This window comes from Vulpes vulpes, chromosome 13, assembly GCF_048418805.1.
Source record: "Vulpes vulpes isolate BD-2025 chromosome 13, VulVul3, whole genome shotgun sequence".
Classification (NCBI taxonomy): Eukaryota; Metazoa; Chordata; class Mammalia; order Carnivora; family Canidae; genus Vulpes; species Vulpes vulpes.
This window is the reverse complement of record NC_132792.1, coordinates 107,259,028-107,278,296: the sequence shown is the minus strand read 5'-3', so window position 1 is coordinate 107,278,296 and position 19,269 is coordinate 107,259,028. Positions and strand designations below refer to the sequence as shown.

At 36.0% G+C, this 19,269-nt stretch overlaps 1 protein-coding gene and 1 pseudogene across 18 annotated transcripts in view; one reads left to right on the top strand and one right to left on the bottom strand.

Moving 5' to 3' along the window:
- The window catches only part of KIAA1328 (KIAA1328 ortholog), a 348,897-nt gene that overhangs the window by 98,502 nt on the left and 231,126 nt on the right, over window positions 1–19,269 (bottom strand). The window lies entirely within an intron of this gene.
- On the top strand, window positions 5,030–11,886 carry LOC112918836 (protein SET pseudogene; annotated as a pseudogene).

Genomic DNA, 19,269 nt, shown 5'->3' with positions numbered 1-19,269 from the left:
GCTGAAATATCCTGAGAAGAGTGACAGCACTTCACAGTGTCAAAGAGGTATTCATGGACCACAGCAGGTAGGGTCTTGTAAATTGGGGTAGAGCGGAGATTTGTGTTTAGGTATGATTTGAAGCCATCAGAGGGTCTTAAGCAGAGGACAAACATGATTCTGGCACATGATTTAAAATCATGTTACTCTGACGAAGAAATAAGAACATAGATTAGTAAGCATCTGCAATCATCTAGGTGGATGGCAGTGGTTTGAATTAGATGGAAGCAATGAATATGGAAGGAAGATGACATAAAGGATACTTTTATAAATAGTCAATAATGAACTGGATATGGAGGGTGAAGGAAGGAAATAAGTAAAAATACAGTTTTTGACTTGAGTAATAAGATACAAATATATTTGAAATGGGTAAAAGAAGGGTATACATTTGGGTTTTCCAAATATCTTTTTGTGACATATTAGTAGTATTCTGTAGGAAACAGTGGTAATCACATGTTCATTCTGCTTTCTTAGACCATAAGTCCTCTTATAATCATAATAATCATTTCCAGAATTAATGTCTAGCTCATTGGCATATAATATGATGAATTCCTTTTTATTTTTAAAGATTTATTTATTTATTAGAGAGACAGAACATGTGCACAGGTGGTGGGGTCAGAGAGAAAATCTTAAGCAGACTCTGTCTGCCCTGAGCATGGAGTTGGTCACAGAGTTTGATCTCATGACCCCGTGATTGTGATCTGAACTGAAACCAAAAGTCAGATGCTTAACCAACTAAGCCACTCAGGCACCTCAAATTCTATTTTTTTAAAAAAATTAAATGCAATTTATTCATCTTTAGCTTCCTGGTACCTCTCCACAGTTTTCCACAAATCCTCAATCAATAAATGTTTAGCAGTCTACATGAACCTTTACTGCCCTGAGATGTGAATAAATTAAGCTAGAAGAATTGAGGTTATCTATCTATCTATCTATCTATACATACATGGGTATATATGTATATTTTAAATAAAATCCACCTATCTTCTGCTTCAGTTTTCTTGTACCAATGGTTGTTCCACTCTATCTAGACCAAAGATAATTTATGTTGGAAGGAAGAAATAGGTAGTGTTTCATTCTCTTTGCCATGTGTTAATATAACACAGGTTCTAAACAGTAAACCTACCCTTGGTTTGCCCTTAATCCTTCAAAAAAAATTAGACAAGCTACTTTAGTCATGTATGGCATATTTTAAAATTTTAAACTTATTTATTAGAACTTAGTGTATTTGATAGACCGTCCTTTGAAATTATCTTATACCTATCCTGAACTGTTATCTTCCTATTTCTGTACCACAATTAAAAAAAAATCTTTCCTTAATTCTTCAATTATGCTCATACAATCAGAATTATACTTTTGGTAGTTTCCTAGCTCTTTGGACTCTTACCTTTTTGGGTCTCAGATCAGAAAATCATACTTCTTTCTCTGCCTTATCTTAAATTTTGTTTATGCATTTAATTACGACAGATTTTTCATCTGTCATGAACTAGGCTGAACATGACAACTCTACTGGTTGCCTTCATCTCCTTTTAGGATATGAAGTGCTAACAAAAAGCAGTCAAGAATTTTTAAGAGTGGAATAAGATTTCCAGTTTTCCTTTCTCTCTGATTTTATCCAAATGCTCTACATATAGTAATAACAGGTGAGAATGCTTTCTTTCTTAAGTTTGACAACCACTCCATGTTTTCTTAGGAAAGACTGGGGAAACCAAAGCTTTGCAAGGTTAAATAATTTACCGAAGTTCATACAACTAGTAAGTGGCAGAGCTAGAGATATGAAATCATTGTACTACACTGCCTTGTAATGGTCCTGGATTATAAAATTCTATACTTGTGTATGTTTTCCTGCTATATATGACCACTTCGACGTCCTAAGAGACTTTACTTTTCAAAAAAGGCAGTATAAACTCAATACAGATCTTCCTCAACTAATGATGGGGTTATGTCTTGATAAACCCATCATAAGTTGAAACTATCATAAGTCAAAAATGCATTTAATACACCTTACCACAGCTTAGCCTAGAATATTACAGTAGCCTAGAGTAGGGCCAAATTATCTAACACAGATCCTATTCTATAATAAAGTCTTGAATATCTCATGTAATTTATTGATTACTGTACTGAAAGTCAAAAACAGAATAGTTGTATGGACACAAAATGATTGTTAAGTGTATCAGTTATTATCCTCCTGATTGCATGGTTGACTGGGAGCTGTAGCTTGCTGCCCTTGCCCAGTATCATGAGGGAAGATTGTAGGGTATATCACTAGCCTGGAAAAAGATCCAAAATCAAAATTCAAAGTACATTTTTTACTTAATTCATATAGCTTTAACCCTATAGTAAAGTAAAAACAATCCTAAGCTGAATTTTATATTTCTAAAATCAGTTGAACATGCAGTGCCACCAAACATCTTTTGGGTTTTCCTGGTCAGCTTTCTTTACCACTCTTAAGCTCTTCATAGCAGTATTTTCAAGCCTCTTTTACTCTTCAGACCTTCATTTCCACCCTCATACAGCCCTGTACCTTCCTCACCACCTCTATCACACTTAAGTAGATCATCTAACCTCTTGCTTCACATGGAAAATTGAGAATACCACACGGAACACCTTCAACTACCTGATAACAAACCTGTGCATCATTTTACAAGGAAAGAAATAAGCAAATAAAACCCAAAACACCTGCCATTACTATGCTTGTGGAGGGCATTTTGGTAAGTGTCACTGGGATTCAGTGCAACTAAATTCTGTTTTTAATCCCATTTTATTGCTAAAGTAGTACAACTACTGTTAGATCACACTAAGTGGATTTTGATTAGTACACTGTAAAATCACAGTATTATTTTAAAAAATTATGCTTTCTCTGATTCATTTGCATAGTACTCTACCTTTATACTTTCCTGTTTTTGAAAAACAAAATTTTTATTTTGGGATAATTTTAGATTTCCAGGAAAGTTGCAAACATATTACAGAGACCTTCCCCAAACCCTTCACCAAGCTTCTCCTAAAGTTAACATTTTACAACAGCATGATATATTTGTCAAAACTAACAACACATTAATTACTATTAATTAAACTCTAGACTACTACGATTTCATCTGGTTTGTTTTTTTTTTTAAATATTTATTTATTCATGAGGAACAGAGAGAGAGAGAGAGGCAGAGACACAGGCAGAGGGAGAAGCAGGTTCCATGCAGGGAGCCCAACGTGGGACTTGATTTGGGGTCTCCAGGATCAGGCCCTGCTGAAGGCAGGTGCTAAACCACTGAGCCACCTGGGCTGCCCAAGATTTCATCTGTTTTTATACGTATGCTTTTGTTTTTGTTATACCAGGATATGTTCCAGGGTATCACACTGCATTTAGTCACTATGTCTTCTTAGTTTCCTCATGTCTGTGACAGTTGCTCAGTCTTTTTTCTTTCATGATTATACCTGACCAGTTTGAAGACTGGTTAGGTATTTTGTACAATGTTCATTTCCCCATGATTCCCCAGTACAGTATCATAGCGTTTGGGAAGAATACTGTGGTGGTAAAGTTCCCTCCTTATCACATCATATGATAGCAACATGATAATCATTGGCAGTGTTAAACTTGGTTGATTGATTAACGTACTGCTCACCATATTTCTCCACTATAGAGCAGGATTTTCCTTTTCCATATCCTATTCCTTGGATGTGAGTTACTAAGTCTAGCTCACACTCAAGTGGAGTGGATGCTAAGGTCTACCTCCCGGAGGGAGAAATATTTACTTGGAATTTTTCTGAAGGAAGATTTTTCTCTTTTCTTCTATTTGTTTATTTATTCAATCATTTATTTATATCAGTTTGGACTCATTTGTACTTATTTTATACTTCAGGTTATAATGGATTACACTATTTGTTTTGTTGCTCAAATTGTTGTAGCTTTGGCCATTGGAAGCTCTTTTGGGTTCACTTCTTTGTCCCTTTCATATGCCTTTATTCTTTTGATTTTTGAGCACTTCCTTGCTTTCTGGATCCAGGCTCATCTCTCATTTTCTTTTGTGTCATCTGTCTAATTAGCCATTTCTCTCAGGAGTCCTGGTTTCTTTTATTGGAGAATGGTATTTAGAAACTACGATCTGTGTGCTGCATGCTGGCTTATTGCCACTGGGGATCACTGTTCCTTGGCCCTTTCAGCAGACATAGCTAAGGGATACATATTATGTATACTAACATATATATATATATATATATATATTTTTGTATACATTCATCAGTGTATACACATACACAAACATTCTATGGACTGTATTATGAACCCTATTCATATGTTAAAGCTCTAACTCCCAATTGTGATGGTATCGTATTTGGAGATGGGGCCATTAGGAGGTAATTATGTTTAGATGAGTCATGAAAGTGAGGCCGTAATGTTGGGAATAGTCTACTTAGGAGACACCAGAGAGCTTGCTGGTTCTCTGTCTCTACCATGTAAGGACCCAGTGGGAAGGTGGCCATCTACAAGCCAACAGAGCCTTCAAAATAAGCTGAATATGCTGGCACTCTGATTTTACACTTTCAGGCTTCAGAACTGTGAGAAAATAAATTTCTGTTGTTTAAGCCTTCTAGTTTTTGACATTTGGTTATGGTAGCCTGAGCAGAATAAGACATTAGAAAAACATGAATATATACTAACGTCTCCAACTCTAAGCTACTACCATAGTATTCATTCTAGCCATATATTATTTTTTCAATTGACAGACTGTAGGTATCCGCTATTAGTAGCTGTGATGGTATTAGTAGCTGTCATGTATCTTCCTGGAATAGAAATTTACTCTGTATATGGATTTTCCTTCTGTGTGCATAATGCTTCTACCCATGGACCTACAGAATGCCTTACCCACTGCCATGATATTTTACACAGCATTGCCTCTGATCAAGGAACTTACTTGCTATGAAGTACTGCAATAGGACCATACTAATGGAATCCATTCATATCTGCAATCATTGATAGTACAGCAAAATAGCCTTTATTTTTTTATTTTTTATTTTTTATTTTTTTTTTGTGTGTGTGTGTGTGAAATAACCTTTAAAAGCTCAGCAGTAGTGCCAGCTAGGAAGGAATACCTTGTAGGGTTCAGGAAAGGTCCTCCAGGATGCTCTAAATCCACTCTGAATCAGTGCCCAATATATGGTACTATTTCTCCATAGCTAGGCTTCATAAATCCAAAAAAGAAAGGTTGGAGATGGGATTGGCTCTACTCACTATTTCCCTGAGTGACCTATTAGCAAATTTTTGCTTCCATTCCCCAGGATCTTAGAATTTGTTGGCTTAGGAGTCATTCCAAAGGAGGAATCTTTCTACCAGGAGATATAACAGTGATTCCATTGAACTGGAAGTTTACATGCCATGTTGTTACTTTGGGCTCTTTATGGTTCTGAATCAACAACCAAATAAGAAGGTAACTATATATACTAGGGTTATTGATCTGAGAGGGAAATGGGTTGCTACTATGCAATGGAGATAAGGAAGAGGGTGTCAGGAATGTAAGAAATCCCTTAGGGTATCTCTTAGTATTGTGTCCTCTGATTAAAGTCAATGGGAAGCTCCGACAATACATTTCAGTCATGATGCTAAAGGCCGGCCCTCTCAGAAATGAAGTCTTGGGTCACCTTACTGGACAAAGATCCATGACCAGCTGAAATGTTTCCTGACGGCAAAAGGAATACGGAGTAGGTACCAGAAAAAAAGTAGTTATAAATACCAGGTATAGCCATGTAGTCAGGTGCAGAGATGAAGACTAATATTTCTTCCTTACTTTGTTAGAGTATGTTTGTATATGTATATTAACTAAATTTGTTTTCTTTCCTCTCATCCTTTATGTTACATCACAGCATTAAAACTATAGGATATCAAGAACAATGATCATCACCCAAAGACTTCTCATCCTCCTTTGGGGATGGGTTCGTATGTTTTCAGCTCTTTGTGAGATAACTATCACGTTAGATGGAAGTATGCCTCTCTTATCTTTATTTGGAGATTAAGTATGGTTTAAGGAGACATGTATGGGTGCCAAGCTGACGCCAGGTGCACTGTGATGGTCTTTTTTTTTTTTTTAAGATTTTATTTATTTATCCATGAGAGATACACACTGGGGGGCAGAGACAAGGCAGAGGGAGAACAGGCTCCATGCAGGGAGCCTGATGTGGGACTCCATCCCAGGACCCTGGGATCAGCTCTGGGCCGAAGGCAGATGCTCAACCACTGAGCCACCCAGGTGTCCTTTGATGGTCTTTTTTAATGTGTCAACCTGGCCAGGCTACATTACCCAGTTAACCAATCAAACACTAATCCAGGGATTGCTGTGAAGGTATTTCACAGATTGCTTAAAATCCATAATATCTTAGGGAATTTGGATGGGCCTGATTCAATTTCTTGAAAAGTCTTAGAGGCAGAGCTGAGGCTACCCTGAAAAAGAAGAAATCCCTCTGTGGACAGCAGCTTCTGCCTGTACCTAAGAGTTTCAACCTGATCTTCCTGACAGCCTGCCTTATGGACTTCACACTTGCTTAGCATAAGCCTATTCCTTGCAATACATCTCATAATACATATCTCCTACTGATTCTATTCTCTGGTTGACCCTAACTAATGCAGTCCTTCACCATGTCACATGATATAACAAAGAAAGATTCTCTTTCCAACAAATAGCCCAGGGCTCAGATTCAAGGTTAAACGATTAAAGCTGGCACACACTGTTTACCAAAGGAGAAAATGCCAAATAGCAAAAGCAACACAGAAATCAATCCTCTTCACCACAGGAGCAATGTGAAAAACAAATGAGTTGAGTTTAATATGAAATTTTCTCTGTAGGATTATCAAAAATTAGCACTGTTTCATATGTAATAGCCAGTCCTTCTGAGACAGGCAACTACCTGTAACAAACCATGGGCTAATCAAGATCACAACCATATCCTCAGACACTTTATGATCAAAACGTATGCTCAGAAACACAGTCATTGTTTCTTTTCATCTTAACTTCAAACAAAGCTCTAGTTACTCTATCTACCCAGGAAGTCCCTACATACATACTTCTACAAATAAAAGAATGAACTTCTTTTTAAAACCTTTGTGTTTTTTTGTGATTATCCTTTGTGTATTCCATTGTCTTGAAACCAAAAAATCAATTTTTAAACTATATCCAGGAAGTCAGAAAAGGCATTTGAAGCTATTGCTAATTAAAAATAAAAATTGTTTATGGCAACGAAAAATTGCATATCCTTTCAGAGATAACTTTCAGGACTTCTGAAAACAAAAATAAAAAACTGACCTAACTTTGCTGCCTCCACCCTTTTATAGGCATATAAAAATCTTATGACAATATGGCATTTTTGGAAAATGTTTTTGGCTAGCATCCATTTTGTCTTACTCCTTCTTGCCCCTGCAAAATAATTGTATGTACAAATACTTTAGTTGTATAAATGTATATAGAAATGTTTACAAATTCCTTTCAAATAAAAATCTTACATGCTTGCAGAAAGAAAAAAGGAATCAAGACTTGGACATATCAATGAGGTCCAGAAACAGTCCTTTGGATACTACCAAAGATTTGATATGACACCTAAATCTGCAGTTGTAGGCCTTAGATTGGTCTCTATTTATTGGGGCTTGTAAAACAGATGTTAACAAATAAATGATACTTTTTAACCAGCTGAACCTCAGAGACTATTGTTTTTCTCTATCTCCTGGGAAGCAATGTTCACTATGTAAGGTGCCACCCTTGTTCCAAATTGGGACAAAAAACCTTATGTTTCAGATTGGAAACAGGATAGGTAGTCACTGTCTAAATAGAAATCAAACTGCTCTTATTCCAAATAAATCTGGGAATGAGGTTATCAAAGTAAGCTGACTCAAGTGGCAATGAAACTTCCAATTCCCCAATCCAACTAATGTTGTCTGGGAAGAAAATTACTTTTACAAAGATTTGTGTGTTTGTTAAAGTGAAGGCTAAAAACCACCACAATTCTATTTGTGTAAAGCATATAAAATGTAACTGATTACACAATTTATTATCCAGTTCCTTGTATTTAACCAGTGGTAGCAGCAGTATTCTTTAGCCAATTACTCTAATTTCTGTAGATGATGCTCTCTACCCCCCGTCCCATATACATATAAATCAGACCCTAGGAAAATGATGTAGCCAAATAATCTAATAGCCTGAAAAATCTATGAATTGCCATCTTAGAAAATATTTATCCCACAAACCCACTACATACTAAGATGACAAATATAATTAAAAAATTATCCAGAGTCAGAACATGTAGATTTTTACATGAAGAAGGTAATTCTAAGGATATGCCATATCACATAAAAGGGGACAGTGGCTTGTCTTTTCCTATTTAAGTGCCATCAATATGCAAAGTAACAGAGCATGTGTAGACAATAGCTTGAGAAAACCTTAAGTAGCCTTATGTTTTAGTCTATTCGTCATCATTTAAAAACCAGTGTTTGTGGGGGTGTTAGTTGAGTGTCTGAGTCTGGACTTCGGCTTAGGTCATGATCTCAGGACCATGGTATCAAGCGCTGTGTCAGGCTCCATGCTCAGCTTGGAGTCTGCTTGTCCCTCTCCCTTTGGTCCTCCCACTGCCCTCTCTCTCTGAAATACATACATACACACACACATACATACATACATATACATACATACATATATACATACATACATACATAAAATCTTTAAAAAAAGAAAACAGTGTTTGTGGCAAGGGTAGAGAAGGAAGTTGCTGCAGTATGGAATGTAAGAAGAAACTTTGCTCCTGAAAACTATACAAGATCAAGCTCAGGCATGGACAGAAGAGGCACCAGACTGGTGAAGTCCTGCCATCTCCTTTATTGCTTAAAATGAAGAAAACAGAAAAGTTGATTTCATAAATTATATTTATCACCAATTTATCTTTTAAAAATTGTTGGTTTTATACAGCTTTTAAAAATCAAATTATCATTCACCAGGACATAAGTCTCATAAATAGGATTTGAGTATTTGCTACTACTTGTCTTAGTATTATATCTATCATGAATATAGAATAGGATGTCATCTGGGAGAATTAAGTTTAAAAAAGCAATTACCAACTTGAGGAAGGGGTATGTGGGCAGAAAAATCTTGAGGAAGAAGGCTGGAATGGTCTGAGAGCATGCAAAGTTTTGTAACATTTCTTTTGTTCTTAGTTCTATTTATTTTCAATATGGAACAATATTAAAAATAGAGGAAAAAATTTAAATTTATAGTGAGATAAATTTATATACTATAAATTTACCCAATTACAGTAATTCTCAGCAAGTTTAAAGTTGTACACCACAAACTAATTTTATAATAATTCTAACATCTCCAAAAGAAAGCTCATGCTCATTTGCAGGTGCTCCTTATTCTCCACTCCCTGCACTAGGTGATCAGGAATTTATATCCTTTAACTATAGACTTGCCATTTCTGGACATTTCATATAAATGGAAGATATAATTCACAATCCTTCATGAGGCCTTTTTTCAGTTAGCTTGTTTTCTAAGTTCATCCACATTGTAGAATGTATTAGTACTTTGTTCCTTTACATTGTCAAATATTCCATTGTATGGATATATGATATTTTGTTTATCCATTCATCAGTTGCTAGACATTTGGGTTATTTCCACTTTTTGGCTGTTACGAATAATACTCCTGTGAGCCTTCACATAGAAGTCTTTGTGTAGATGAATGTTACCGAGGAGTGGAATTGCTGGGTCATATGGTAATTCTATGTTTAAGTGATGATTTTTGTATTTATCAAAAAGGTAAATGATTAAAAGAATGAAATGTGAAACTAGAAGAAAGTAAAAGGAAACAGGTTTTATTTTTCTTTTTTTTATGGCTCAAAAGAATTTGAGAAATAATAGGAAGATCACTATCCAATCCCTGAAAATTTCTCTATTACTGAAGCTATGTGACATTTAATTAAAAGCAAACCTTTTTTTTCTCATTTTACTTTAGTTATGCTTTATAATGGGATGTCTTTAAGCCCAATTTTACAATTTTATAGATGATTTCTAGCATGTCTAAGATAGACAGCAGAGATCCCCATGCATGTTAATCAGTCATGTTGTATTATTATTTCTTCCTGATGTGCCCCTCTCCCACTTTCGTGAAGTTTCCTCACAGCATGGCCCCTAAGCGCCAGTCCTCGCTCGCACCTCAAACGAAGAAACCAAGGCTGCCTCCGGCCCCCAAGCCAGAGGAGACGTTGACCTCTCAGCACTTGCCGAAGGGAGAAAAAGAACAGCAAGAAGCAATTGAACATATTGATGAAGTACAAAATGAAATAGACAGACTTAATGAACAAGCCAGTGAGGAGATTTTGAAAGTAGAACAGAAATATAACAAACTCCGCCAACCATTTTTTCAGAAGAGGTCGGAATTGATCGCCAAAATCCCCAATTTTTGGGTAACAACATTTGTCAACCATCCACAAGTGTCTGCACTGCTTGGGGAGGAGGATGAAGAGGCGCTGCATTATTTGACAAGAGTCAAAGTGATAGAATTTGAAGATATTAAATCAGGTTACAGAATAGATTTTTATTTTGATGAAAACCCTTACTTCGAAAATAAAGTTCTCTCCAAAGAATTTCATCTGAATGAGAGTGGTGATCCATCGTCAAAGTCCACTGAAATCAAAAAATGGAAATCTGGAAAGGATTTGACGAAATGTTCAAGTCAAACACAGAATAAAGCCAGCAGAAAGAGACAGCACGAGGAACCAGAGAGCCTCTTCACCTGGTTTACTGACCATTCTGATGCAGGTGCAGATGAGTTAGGAGAGGTCATCAAAGATGATATTTGGCCAAATCCATTACAGTACTACTTGGTTCCTGATATGGATGATGAAGAAGGAGAAGGAGAAGAAGATGATGATGAAGAAGAAGAAGGATTGGAAGATATTGATGAAGAAGGAGATGAAGATGAAGGTGAAGAAGATGAAGATGATGATGAGGGGGAGGAAGGAGAGGAGAATGAAGGAGAAGATGACTAATGGAACACTGACGGATTCCAACCTTCCTTTTTTAATTTTCTCCAGTCCCTGGGAGCAAGTTGCGTCTCCCTCCCTCCCCCTCTTGTGCTCATTCGCCCTGTTTTTTGAAGTCTCTTTTCTCTCCCTTTATACCATTGTTCTCAACTTATTTTTTGGGGAAATACTTTGAGCAGAATACAGCGGGAAAAGAATCTCTACCCCTTTCTGTTCCAAATTCATTTTTATTCCTTCCTGTCTCAACAAAAACTTTATGGAATCAACACTACTGTGCTCTGTGGGAAAAAAGAAAAACCTTCTGCTCCCTTAGCTCTGCTGGAAGCTGGAGGGTGCTAGGCCCCTGTGTAGTAGTGCATAGAATTCTAGCTTTTTTCCTCCTTTCTCTGTATTTTGGGCTCAGAGATTACACTGTGTCTCTATGTGAATATGGACAGTTAGCATTTACCAACATGTACCTGTCTACTTTCTCTTGTTTAAAAAAAGAAAAAACAACTTAAAAAATGGGGTTATAGAAGGTCAGCAAAGGGTGGGTTTGAGATGTTTGGGTGGGTTAAGTGGGCATTTTGACAACATGGCTTCTCCTTTGGCATGTTTAATTGCGATGTTTAACGGACATCCTTGCAGTTTAAGATGACACTTTTAAAATAAAACTCTCCTAATGATGACTTGAGTCCTGCCACTCGATGGGAGAATCAGCAGAACCTGTAGGATCTTATTTCGAATTGACATTCTCTATTGTAATTTTGTTCCTGTTTATTTTTAAATTTTCTTTTTGTTTCACTGGAAAGGAAAGATGCTCAGTTTTAAACGTTAAAAGTGTACAAGTTGCTTTGTTACAATAAAACTAAGTGTGTACACACACACAAAAAATTTCAGAAGTAGAGTTCAGTGATTCATCAATTATATATAATACCCAATGCTCATTACATCATGTGTCTTCCTTAATGCCCATCACCCAGTTACTCTACCCCCTACTCTCTTCCCCTCCAGCAACTCTGAGTTTGTCTCCTATGATTAAGAGTCTCTTATGGTTTGTTTCCCTCTTTGATTTTGTCTTATTTTATTTTTCCCTCCCTTCCTCTATGTTCCTCTGTTTTGTTTCTTAAATTCCACATGAGTGAAATCTTATAATTGTCTTTCTCTGATTGACTTATTTTGCTTAGTGTAATACTTTCTAGTTCTCTTTACATCATTGCAAATGGCAAGATTTCATTTTTTTTGGATGGCTGAGTAATATTCCATTCTATCTATCTATCTATCTATCTATCTATCTATCTATCTAAAATATAATGGAATATATACATTCCATTCCATTCTCATATATATATATATATATATATATATATATATATATATATATAACTTCTTTATCCATTCATCTGTCAATGGTATGTGGGCTCTTTCCATAGTTTGGCTATTGTGGACATTGCTGGGTGTGCAGGTGCCTCTTTGGACCACTATATTTGTATTTTTGGGATAAATACCTAGTAGTGCAATTGCTGGGTCATAGGATAGCTTCAATTTTCAACTTCTTGAGGAACCTCTATACTGTCTTCCAGAGTGGTTGCACCAGCTTGCATTCCCAACAGCAGTGTGGTTGCACCAGCTTGCATTCCCACCAGCAGTGTAAGAGGGTTCCCCTTTCTCCATATCCTCGCCAACATTTGTCATTTCCTGACTTGTTAATTTTAGCCATTCTGACTGGTGTGGGGTGGTATGTTACTGAGGTTTTGATTGGTGTCTCCCTGATGCCAATGATGTTAAGCATTTTTCATGTGTCTACTGGCCATGTATTCATGTCTTCCTTAGAGAAATGTCTGTTCACGTCTTCTGCCCGTTTCTTAACTGGATTATTTGTTCTTTGGATGTTGAATTTGATAAGTTCTTTATAGATTTTGGATATTAACCCTTTATCTGATATGTCATTTGCAAATATCTTCTCTCATTCTGTAGCTTGTGTTTGGTTTTGTATATTGTTTCCTTTGTTGTGCAAAAGTTTTTATCTTGATGAAGTCACAATAGCTCATTTTTGCCTTTGTTCCCCTTGCCTTTGGAGACATGTCTAGCCGGAAGTTGTTGCGGTCAAGGTCAAAGAGCTTGCTGCCTGTATTCTCTTCTAGGATTTTGATGGATTCTTGTATCACATTTGGTCTTTCATCTGTTTTCATTGCTTTAAAATTTTATTTTCCCAAGATTAGTTGTGAAGTTTTATATATGTGTGGCTGTTTGGGTTTACTCTTCTGAGAGTTGCTTCTTAGGATAGTTTACCTTATTAATTTGAAGGAATTTTTATAATATGGATATAACACTTCTTAATCATCCCTTTTTAGGACTTATCATACCTTCCCCTGAGATTATTCCAAATATCTTTCCTCCTCCCAAATACTGTCCATACTGCCACCTTTCTTAGTAAATTAGCTCACTTCGTTCTTTACTAAGATTGAGGTTTTAAAACCTCCACTGTACCAATATCTTACGAGCACATACTATATGCCGAATATATAATCTTTATAACATTTAGAAGATATGTTATGGCATATATATAACAAGACAGTTGTATCTTTGCCTTCAGGAAGCTTAGAGTTGGGAAGTGGTATATTAGACTTCGGAATATGGAAGCAGGGAACAACGAGAGACACATGATTTACATAGGTGATTAGGACAGTATCCTCTCAAGGAGATAATATTTAAACTCTCATCTAAAAGAGTCAATACAAGGAAGAACAGGATTAAGAGTGCTAAAAACAGCTATAGGTATGATACAGCAAGTACCAGAAACTGAAAGAAGACCAAGGCCAATGTAGTTGGAACACAAGATTCAAGGAAAAAAAAAAACATAAAAGGCCCCTAATGGTCATGGTAAGAAGTTTAAGTTTTAAGTAAGAGTCACTAAATGTTTCCAAAGGAGAACAGAGTGGTATGAAATGGGGTAAGCAGAAGCCAGATCATGTAGAATACTCTAAGACAGAATAATCTAAGATTTCAGATTTCATTCTACATTATTGAGGAGTCTTTGAAGAATTTTAGGCCAGGGTAGACTGCTATTTTTGAATGATCTTTCAATCTGCTGTGGAAAATGAATTTTATGGGGGTACAACTCTCTAACAGAAGCCCAGGTCTGAACTATGGTTGGGAAGAGTACATACATTTTAGAAGTAGAATAGAAATAAAAGAATATGCTTATAGATTGCTTGCAAGGGGAGAGAGAAGAAAGAAGAGAAGTGAAGGGCAGGTTTTGACTGGCTAGCCTGTATTTATTGAAATGAAGACTGGGATGGGGTGTATATGGAGTGGGGGTTACAAAAGGGAAATAAGATTTCTGTTTTAGCTTTGTTATGTGTGAAATGTCTAGCAGAGAGTTCAATGGACATCTTGTATAGACAAGATCCATGTGATGTATGTGGTGTAATGATTATGGGGAAAGGTCAGTCCTGTAGAAACAAATTTGGGAGTCATCAGCATATAGATAATATTTAAAGCCAAGTGCCTAGATAAGGTTACATAGGGACAATGTGTAGAAAAAAGGAAGAAGGGGTGGGTAGAGGTACAAGCAGAGAAAGAGAAGCCTGTAACAAATAAGTGAGAAGTTGACCAGTGACAAAAATTGATCTTCCTACCTTTTTTAGGACTGGGCTCCATCAATTATTCATTTCCTGCAATCTTTTCCTTCACCAGTCACTTCTCAGGATTATTGACATTTTAGGTCCTTCCTCTCTCCAAAATCATACTCTCCCAACCAAATTTCTGCTTTTCCTCTTTTGTTTCCATGACACAGCACCAGCCTGCTTCTTTGACAACTGTTTAGATTGCCACTCTTGTTTTTTTAGACTCCCGCACCTAGCCATTTTCTAAGGTACTGTTTTCATCTCTGAATTTTTTCTCAGAAATTAATACCCATCTGTTAATACCATTGTTTTCTCAGAAATTAACACCCATTGGCAACACCAGTCTAGATGACTCCCAAATTGAAACCTCTAATTTCAATTTCTCTTGGAGATTTAGATTCAAATTTCTACATATATACTAGGTACCTTGGCTTGGAAATAAACCTGTTTAATAATTAGATAATCATGTTAGAGATGGAAGAAACTCAATAAAAAATCTAGTTGAACTCTCTCATTTACAGGCAAGGAGACTGAGGAACATAGTATTATCTTTAAAGTCACATGGCTAATTTTTGGAAAGACTAAAACCTGGTATTCTTGACCCTCATTTCAATGGCCTTTAAAATAAAATTAATCATCTTTATCACAAAATCAGTTCTTTTTCCTAATTTTTTTATTCTTCCAATCACACAGGTCTAAAACCTTTGCCCTGATATTTAAACCCATTCATAACCTAACCTAATTTATGATTTTAATCTTTAGTTTCATTTCCCCTTATACTTCTGGTAAAACTAAAGAATACTTCCTGCTGTGTCCTTCACATACTATGTGATTTTCTTCCTTTACTCAGATTCCACATGGATTCACCCCCATGAAACACACATACACACGGACTCACTCCTAGATACCTCTAACCCATCAAATTCTATCCTATCTTTTAGGGCTTATTTCAGATATTACAACTTCCAAAAACCTTTTTTTTCATTTCTTTGTATTTCATATATTATCCAATAGATGATAAATATTGGGATACTTGCCTTACTCTACTATTAGAGTACTTGATGGTAGGGGATTCTGTATATTTCCTGTAGTACTTGGTGAGCCAGTTTTTAAAAATAATAATAAATATTTAATAAAAATTTTTGTTGCTCAGTATTATATAAAATTCAAAAATGGTCAGATTTTTTGAAATCTGTAGGATTATAGAACTAATGTTAATTTATAAAGGTCATCTCTAAAGACAACAAACAGATATCAAACTAACTAAGAAACAAACCAGAAAACCTATAAGTAATCAGAGTTCTTGTGATTTTTTTAGGTTATTATCATCTTTCATGTGATAATTATCTTCCAATGGTTTGGCTCAGCTGTGCTCTACTATTTGCTCTTATTTGTCATTAAGGCCTCGCATATTATTTATTTTCATTCTATAGCATTTATGCAGGAAGGCAGCAATGTAAGCTCCCTTGCCTGTGATTCTTCCCACAGATAATAGAAAATAAATTGCAATTAGATTTTGGTAATTGTATATAATTAACTCAAAATGAGCTGTTAATTATAAAAAATATGTTTTTCACTTCCTCATTATCTCATTTATTTTAGTTCCAAATTCTTAATGCCTCACTTGAGTAAGTTTAATATTTTAAATACACATTTTTAATGCTAAGATAATTTAAATTTCCAAATAAACAAAATTTAGCTTAAAGTTAAATTTTATCTAGGGAGTTCTACAGGCAAAATCAAAGCCTGCAAGGTAGAAAGAAGGTCATTTCCCATAAAGATTTTTGATTACATTTTCTGAAATCAACAGACATTTTTATTTAAATCATTCTGCAAAGGCTGCTCAAATTATATTATTCTCCCTTGACCCATCTCTACCTCTTTTTGGGGTTAGTGGAGACAATATCATTTTCCTCGCCAACTGAATCAAAAGGACAGATGAATTTATTGCCTTTACTTCTTTGAATCTCACATTAGATTAAATAATTTAAGTGCTATGGAGTAAAAATTCTTGGCTTTCCAAAGATTGTCAGATTTTGGAAGCAGCTGCCAGAGTTTATTCAAACTCTTACAATGTAGATTAACATCTTAAAAGGTCTATGTTATGATAAAAGGCATATTAGGAAATACTCTTTTGGAAGCAGTGTATAGTCTTATTATTTTCATCATAATTGGAATGTAGGACATGCATGCCCAGAAGCACCTAAACTTTTTCTTCTTTTTTAAAGATTTTATTTATTTTTTCATGAGAGACACACAGAGAGAGGCAGAGACATAGGGTGAGGGAGAAGCATGATCCCTGTGGGGAGCTCCATGCGGGACTCAATCCTGGAACTTGATCCTGGGACTCCGGGACCATGCCCTGAGCCGGAGGCAGACACTCAACCACTGAGCCACCCAGGTGTCCTGCACCTAAACTTTTAAACCACCCCCATGTCAGATTGGAGTGCTAGTTTATAAAGCGTTCTCTATGCTTACCTGAACAGGAGTGATGAAAACTCATAAATGCAAGCTGGACTATGAAATGCTACAACCTTTTGGAACAGAAAATTGGCATGGACTTTTTAATTTGTAACTATAATTTATATCAAAATATTTTTATGGAAGAATAGCCTTCGACAATCATTTTGGGGAATTTATTCTAAAAAAATACAATTACTAGAATGTAAGAATATAAGTACAGTCATGCTTGTTATAGCCTTGTGCATGTAGTAAAGAACTTGAGGGACGCCTGGGTGGCTCAATAGTTGAGCGTCTGTCTTTGGCTCAGGGCATGATCTCAGTGTTCTGGCATTGAGTCCCACATCGGGCTCCCTGTGAGGAGCCTGCTTCTCACTCTGCCTATGTCTCTGTCTCTCATGAATAAATAAATACAATCTTTAAAAAAAAGAACTTGACACAACTTAAATGTCCAACAAAAGAAGTACTAGGTAAGTAACAGTATATACAAAAACAGTCTAATATGCTTTTATAAAAAACAAGTTAGTATTTGTATTAGTTTTCTATTGCTGCTATAATGAGTTATCACAAATTTAGTGGCTTCAACAACACAAATCTATTATTCTACAGTTGTGTAGGTCAGAAGTCTGACAAAGGCTTCACTGGACTAATAGTGAGATGTGGGCAGGACTAGTTCCTTTCCGGAAGCTCTAGGAGAGGATGTTTCCTTGTTCATTTGGATTGTTGGCAGAATTCAGTCCCTGGTAGTCAGAGGACTACCCATTTCCTTGCTGGCTGTCAGCTGAGGACTGTCTCAAGCTTCTAGAAGCTACTTACATTCCTTGGCTTATGACCTCCTTCCTCCATTTTCAAAGCTAGCAATGACAGGTTAAGTCACTTTCATTCTTGGAATTTTTGCTCCTCCTTCCCTCTCATCTCTCAGACCCAGCAAGAAAAGGTTCTTCACTTTTTAGGACTTGTAATTAGACTGAGCCCACCCAGATAATCCAGGATAATCTCCTTGTCTCAAAATCTGTTCTCTTGGGCATACCTGCAAAGTCCTTTTGCCATGTAAGGTAACATATAGAGAAGTTCCAGTGATTAGAGCACAGACATCTTTGGAGAGCAATTATTCTACCTACCACAGTTCTATATCTAAAAATCTGATAGATGGCTATTAAGTACTGTTAAGTGGGGGGGGGGGGGAATAAACAAGTAATGTATTCAGTTTTATCTCAAATACTTATAGATGTTGTATATATATGTAAAAATAAAGAAAGGTTTATTTCTTTAATAAAGGATACACATCAGTGTGCTAACACATATCATTGTGGGGCGCCTGGGTGGCTCAGTTAGTTAAGTGCCTTTGGATCAGGTCATGATCTCAGGGTTCTGGCATTGAGCCTCGTGTCAGCTACTGCTCAGTGGGGAGACTGCAGCTCCCTCTCCTTCTATCTCCCTCTCCCTACTTCGCTCATGCTCTCTCAAATAAATAAATTAAAATCCTAAAAAAAAAAAAAAAGACTATTCCATCCCCAGAGAATATACATTCTTTTCAAGTATGCATGGAACATTCTCCAGAATAGATTACATTACACCAAAAAACAAGTCTCAATATATTAAAAAAACCTGAAATCATATCTCATATCTTTTTTGACCACAACAACATGAAACTAGAAATCAGTCATAAGCAAAAATAAAAAAGAACACAAATACATGGAGGAAAAATAACATGCTACTAAACAGTGAATGGGTGAACCAGGAAATCAAAGAGGAAATCAAAAATACATGAGGACAAATGAAAATGAAAGCACAACAGCCCAAAATCTTTGGGATATAGCTAAAGCTGTTCTAAGAGGGAAGATTATAATACAGGCCAATCTCAAGAAACAAGAAAAGTCTCACATAACTGAACCTTACATCTAAAGGAGCTAGAAAAATAAGACCAAACAAAACCCAAAGCCAGTAGAAGGAAGGAAATGGTAAAGATTATAACAGAAATAAATGAAATAGAGACTAAAGAAACAACAGACCAGATGAATGAAACTAGGAGCTATGAGTAAAATCAGAAATGAAGGAAGAGGAAATAACAACCCAAATCACAGAAATACAAAGGATTTATCAAAGCATATAATGAAAAAACTATATGCTAACAAACTGGACATCTAGAAGAAATAGATA